At 50.1% G+C, this 6,744-nt stretch overlaps 1 long non-coding RNA gene across 1 annotated transcript in view; it reads left to right on the forward strand.

Moving 5' to 3' along the window:
* LOC129381355 (uncharacterized) overlaps positions 1–2,489 on the forward strand; it is an 8,347-nt gene extending 5,858 nt beyond the window's left edge. Inside the window, exon 4 of the long non-coding RNA XR_008609551.2 lies at positions 1,848–2,489. This is a non-coding gene — a long non-coding RNA (uncharacterized lncRNA). The remainder of the gene's footprint in view (positions 1–1,847) is intronic.
* The last annotated feature ends 4,255 nt before the right edge of the window (positions 2,490–6,744 follow it).

The raw sequence follows: 6,744 nt of genomic DNA on the forward strand, positions 1-6,744 counted from the left end.
GATAGGTCACCCACTGAAAGCACAAGAGTACAAATGTCGTATAATAATATAAACACCCTTTCTTTCTTAAGGCAGTAAACTATCACAATAAATTGCCGTATAAAGTTACCCGAGCAGCGCCAAATTTATACTGGAATTTATTGTCCCGACATTTGTTCATTTCGCGCAAGCATTGTTTACTTGCGATAGGTTAGCCTGAATTTACGCACTAAGTAACACCCTTAAAGGGCCTCTCACCAGGCCACATAGCAAATTGTGGTTGCATGCTGAAAGTTGTTACGAGCCTTCTAGTGAGCGTTCGACTGCAACAATTTTTCTCTTTGGTTCATTGACAGTAGAGATAGAAATACTTTATGTGCCGCGAATCCATGATTTCAGGAAGCGGACTTCACGGCCAACATAGACACTCTCTCCACTTTCTGCCGTTTAGCCTCCGCAAGCGAAATTCCTTCCCCGTATTCTCCTACACCGGAGCCGTAGGTTCGCGTGACGCACACGTCATGGGCCCCGCCTTTTTCTTTTCTTTTTTTAACCCTTGCAGTTTTGCTGCGTGGCGGACTTCCTTAGTCCCGAGCACGAGCTGTTGCGCTTGTCGGGTTTCGCGCCGCGCACGATCTTGCGCGTTGTGCATGATAACACCATGACTAGTGGTGTAAGTGATACGTAGCGCGTCTAGGCGATAACGCGTCACAGCTAAGCATGCAACCTGGGGGCGGCGCAAGCGTTATCACCCTTCGGTCGTGCTCGAAAAGCGCCGACATTCAACACACGAACACCGAGGTACAGGTCGACATGCCGTGGTTCAGTAGATAGTCACTCCGCCGACTCTGCTGCAGATAACAATAAAGCACCTAATAAAGCGACGGTGCATCTATAGCAGTTACGATAGATCGAAGTGACGTTCCTTGATGAGCCACACAAAGATATTGACTGAAGAGGACCACATGACCAAGGACTCAAGTAGGCGGCGAACTTGTTCATTGAAGAACGACACGCACCCAGTGTCCCATAACCAGAGATCCAAGTTGGTCCAACCATTGGTTTCAAACCCCGTTTCCTCAGCAATGTAGCCCGATGCGCTGTCCATTGGACAACGGATTACCCAGCGATCCAAGTTGGCGGGAGAACGGTTCGAGAGCGATAGCCCGCTGATGGTGCGTGACGTTTGCTCATCATGATAATCGCATTAAAAGTTATTTGCCGCAATCGGCCTGTTCTTAATATTTCAGTGAAGATACGTCAGAACTCCTCAATTATTGTTGCTGCTGCCATAGCAACATAACTGGGGAGACCCGCGATTTGTCTCTAATCATAATCATCCGAGGACACTGCCTAGGAGCCCCCCTCACCTTAAAAAACAAAAAAAAAGTTTTCCCATGACGCAACTGATAATTTCTTCAATACCTCGTTGCGTTTCCTCAAAAAGCTTGACAAAACTGAGGACCAGCTAGGCAAAATAACAGCTTTTGTGAATGCGCAAAGAACCGAACACCGCCGACATGGAACGATTAGTGAATAGCCTATGAGAGCATAAACGACTACTCATACCTTGTCTCAAGCAATGAAATATACGCGAGTCTGCGTGCCTTCTGGTTTCAATGCTGTTTCATTTCTTACTTGACGTCGCGGATATTTGAACGTGTCAAAAATATGAAATTTCCAGTTCCCAGAGATCGCTTCTCTCAAGACGAACTTTTCGTGAGACGAGCGAATTTCCGCGGTCCTTTTGAGTTTGTGAAGGCAAGTGTATTTCTGTGCCTTCGCAGTACGGGGTTAACTTGGGCTCGGAACAAGGCAGCCCCCGGTCTTGCTTCTCTTCATTTCATTCTTATTTTTTTTTCTTTCAGATGAAGGCGACGTGTGCTTTGATTTAACCGTGTACGGGCTCCGAAAGTGGGGTGAGTGCAAGAGGGGCCTAAAGTGCAACAGAGCGATTTCCAAGTGCGAGAGATCCCGCTATCGGCCCTTCGAGGACGACGACGACGAAGACAAGCTGGAAGCCATACTTGACTATTTGTAAAGCTCATTTCCTGTCCTACAACGGCGCCTCGACCATGTGTCGCACTAACGCACGTCCGCGCATGCGCGAAACCAGCACACTTACCGTACACCTGACCAATACAGACGCGCAGGCCCGTACAGATGTGTTTACGACATATACAGATGCGTGCAAGATTCTCCAAGGTTTTGTTCAACCGCAACAGCAGCCGACCAGATTTAGCGTCTGGCGAGGCTATCTCACTATTAACCAGAATTAGTTGGCGCCGTAGGCGCCAACTAATTCGTCGACGCTAACTAAAACGACGTAGGCGCCCTTTCTAGCAGCACCAAAGAAATAAAAGAGCGCGCGCCTACGGTGTTTTAATAAACGTCGCGATATAAGCCAATATTATTTAGCCCTTATTCATTTCTACAGCGAGGCCGGAGCGGGGAGAGAAATGGTTCAATAAATTCTGACAGAAGAAATAAAAACGAAGAAACAAAATGAAGATCTCAATGTACGACTTCTCATTCTAATGTTGTGTGTGCATGAAGAAACCATTTTAAGGACTGCTGAAGGTCATTTAGAACTTTTAAATAAAGCGTACTCCATTAATTTTCGAAAAGAAACAAAAATCTTTGGAGGACGCTTAAGCTTCGCCTTTAAGGGTGGAATGCGACAGCGTTCGAAGAACCCTTACTGTTTTTTCAGGCTTGCCGGCAACTGCAGCTTATGTAACCGTAACGTTTACAGGGAAACCCTGGCAGCGAACGCCATGCACGTAGGCGAACTTTCTGTTAGAAACGTGGCCTCTTGCGTGGGCTGATCTCCTGTTATTGTTTCGCCCTTTAATATTAAGTATGAGACTAGCGCAGTCATAGACACAAACTCCAATATCAGAATCGCATGCAGTGTACACACCAAACACTCGGAAATAGCGGATGAAGTAGCGATGGCGCTGGCCCTCACAGAACAGGAATGCGAAGTCGTACCAAGGGACTCGCAAACGGCAGTAAATAATTACGCCGAAGGTAGAATTTCTAAGGAAGCCCTGTCCATTATGGCCAAAGCGGGCAGATCCAAAACCGCGAGCTCGAGGTTCGTACGGTTCCCCGCGCACGTCACCTCGGAAGGCGACGCGCTCCCGAACCTCAACGAGACGGCGCACCGGACGGCGCGAGACCTGTCCCGCCGCGTCGAACAGGGCCACGCTTCTCGCACGATAACGAACACTCCTCGCGCAGAACGGTTCAAGGTCACCAGCTACAATGACATAACCAGTGCACATCCGAACGCCAGAAGGATATACCCACCGCCGAGTGCCAAATTGAACAGGAAGCCGGCCGTCGCCTGGAGACAGCTCCAGAGGAACACTTTGCCTAATCCATTCCGTCTGAAACGTATCTTCCCAGGCAAGCATCAGGACGACACGTGCTAATTGTACCAGCAAGGACCAGCAACACTCACACACATGCTGCGGGAGTGCAATGTAGTTACAGGAAGGATGGCAGTTGCTCCGGAGAGCCTGTCGTCGAGGTGGGCCGCTCTGCGCAGCCCTCGGAATCCAGACGTGGGCAGTCCAGCAAGCCCGTGAGGCGGCGTGGTGGCAGAGGCTTGACGTTCCCCTGTGGGAGACCTGAGCCCGAGTCGCGTTAAACCTTGCCGGACGTACAATGAAGATCCATCCATCCATCCATCCATCCATCCGTCCATCCATCCATCCATCCATCCATCCATCCATCCATCCATCCATCCATCCATCCATCCATCCATCCATCCATCCATCCATCCAACCATCCATCCATCCATCCATCCATCCATCCATCCATCCACCCACCCACCCATCCATCCATCCATCCATCCGTAAGAGCTAACATAAAGGACATGCGCTTTCGGTGTTCTTTTTTTCATTACATTTGTTTGTGGTATGCCACTCTCAAAATTCCGAGGAACAACTTTGCAAAGAATGAAAGACAAGCTATGAGCAACTTTGGTGGTGGAAGAGTGGTTGGGTATGCGTGGTTGGGAATGCGTCTTTTTGTTTGACAAGCCGACCGTAGTTTCTGCATGCGACCATCACTCAGATTACGTGACGGAGCGGCTCCAAACATTGGATGGAAGTCTTCTGAACTTCAGCAAATTTTTAAAAGTCAACGGAGTAGAGAAAACGAACGTGACTCAGCAGGTAAGACCACAGTGTACTCTTTGCTAGAACGGAACAGTTTGCCAAAACAGGGGCCTGGCTTTTGATAAATTGTGAACTGGAAGGTGCGAAAACGGATCGCATCAACGTTCTCAACGTGGTTTTTTCATGTCGCTGTGTTCTTCGTTGAATGTTTCTTTTATTTTGTTTACAGCTAAACTGTTAAGGGCTACTTTCCCCACTATCGTGTCCGCGTGTAGAAAAAAAGATTCCGAAGGCAGTCCAATGCCGGGCCGACCCGCTGTGGAGATGACGTAGGCGTTAAGCACTCCCCATACGTGGGCCGATTCCGAAGATAGTGAAATGCCACGCCGACCTGGGGCGCAGGTGCACTTCGCCATTAAAGGGCCTACAAACACAGCTTCGCTGGTCATCCCTCTTCACAGAGTGGAAGGGCACTGAGTTTTTTTTTTGTGTCTGGCACGTAGGAGTACAGGAGCAGCCGGCGTTTGCAAAGGACGCCAACATCTTCTTGCACATATTTCGTGAAGAGTTATATCTCCTTTAAAACTTCTTCCCTTCGTATTCTACAAGTGGGCTCTGTCACTGTGTCGTTACTTAATTTACCGTACTGGCATGAAAGCCCCCTAGCTATCCCTGTATTTCCCACTTCCCCTTTCCCCAGTGAGGAGTAGCTGGCTAGAAACAGAGAGAGAAGTGGTTCTTGTGGGGAAGGAGAAAAGGCTAGCGCTATTTTCTGCAACCTATGCGGGAGCACGGCTCAGCGCCAGCAGGGTGGAGGGCATGGGGTTAAAAGAGAGAGAGGGTAGGAGGGACGAAGGTAGAGGGTCGTAGAGATGGAAGCGAAGGAAGCCGATCAGGAAGCCCGAGGTGGAGAGATGGCCTTTAGGCCATCCGTCTTTGTAGAAATGTCCTATAGTCTCGCCGAGAGCCCCGACGAGTCGAGGTACTCGACGACACTTAGGAAGGCTGGTAGCTGATTACGACAGGGGAAGAGGATATCTTCCTGTCGTGAACATGGGAGCCCCAGGCGGTGGAACTCTTGCAGAAGTCGACCGCGATGCTGCAGGTGAGCAGGGCAGGCCAGCAGGATGTGCTAGACAGTTTCTGGTTCAACACAGGAGGCACAGGCTGGCGAGCTGGCTTTGCCAAGGCGGTGCCGGCGGGCTGCCGTCCAGTAGCAGCCAACTCGCAGTCGGAGCAGCAACAAGGCATCCCTTCGTACGAGGCCGTGCTGTGGAAGAGGCCGTGGAGGCCGGCCCAGGGATACCCGTTTGTCCGGGTGGCAGGCGATGATGTGCCGGCGCAGCCTGTGCCTCGAGAAGTCTGCGGCCGTTACAGCAGGGCTGAGGGGGACACTTGAGTGGTGGGCACTTTTTGCCAGAGTGTCCGCCTCTTAATTGCCCGGGATAATCACGTGTGCCGGTAGCCAATGCAGAGATACTGAGCATCCTGCGTCCTGAAGGGCCGTCAGTCTTGAAGAGAGTAGCGCTGCCCCAAGGCTAGCCCTGTCAGGGTTCTGCAGGCAGAACATCGCCGCCTTGGAGTCGCAGAAGATGGCTGCCGGGTTCGCTGGTAGCTCCTCTGCAAGTAGGTCCACAGCAAGGTGGAGTCCTGCTAACTCTGCTGCGGTAGAACTTGCGTGCCCCGGGAGACGGCACAGCTTGCTCTTTCGTAGGGCCGGTGCAACGCAGGCTGCTGTGGATGAGCTCACGTTTTCCCGACCGACCTCTCCTCCTTTCTCTTCATTAAAGACTACTCCCTCCTGGCACGAAAGCAATTGCCAAATAAAATTATGTGCAACCTGCAGCACGCAACGTGGGGTTAGTGCACAATGCTACTAACAGACAGCTCGAGTTTCGTAATATGACGCAGATTCGATGCATACACGCGACAAACCTTGCTTCGAATGCCTTAAGCGCTGCCCGTGTGGTGTAACTGCGTGTACATCGACTGATTGAATCGAATTGCCTTTATTTCCATATATGTACAACTTATGGGGAATTTAAGAAAAAAAGTTGCACACAACAACTTGACGGGCCTTGAGGGCAGGGGTCTGAGTGCAGCAGCGGCAGGCACAGACACTGTTTCAGGACCGAAAACACATTACAATACAATACAATGTTGGCATAAACTTGTGCCGGCAAGAAAGAAAATTTAAATATAAGAAGAAACACTACAAAAGATCGAGCAATAGGCAGTTTACACATTACAGAAAGTTGCCAATTGCAGCAAGCAGCATGAAAGAGCAAATCCGGTCATGATCAAATACTGTTGCGCGTGAGTGTGTTTAACAGGCGTGGTAAGCGATGATGTAGCATTTGAAAAGCGCAGTTGGTTCGAGGACGTGGCGCATGTTCGGGTGATCGTGTGCTGTACTCTGTTCTAACTAACTGCGTTAGGAACAGTTCTAACAACTGCGTTGCTGAAGTTTCTGTTCCGAGACGTATGCACGTATGCACGCTACTTTGAAAGCTGGCCATTGCAGGACGCCAGCAGACAGACAACAGCAAGAGTTCTGAAGCATGAAGGAACTTTCGGCAAAGTGAAGCGCCACGCACTCGAAACACTCTGCACCGTGGTTGTCTGTATCTGTTCT

The sequence above is a fragment of the Dermacentor andersoni genome, chromosome 11 (assembly GCF_023375885.2).
Source record: "Dermacentor andersoni chromosome 11, qqDerAnde1_hic_scaffold, whole genome shotgun sequence".
Lineage (NCBI taxonomy): Eukaryota > Metazoa > Arthropoda > Arachnida > Ixodida > Ixodidae > Dermacentor > Dermacentor andersoni.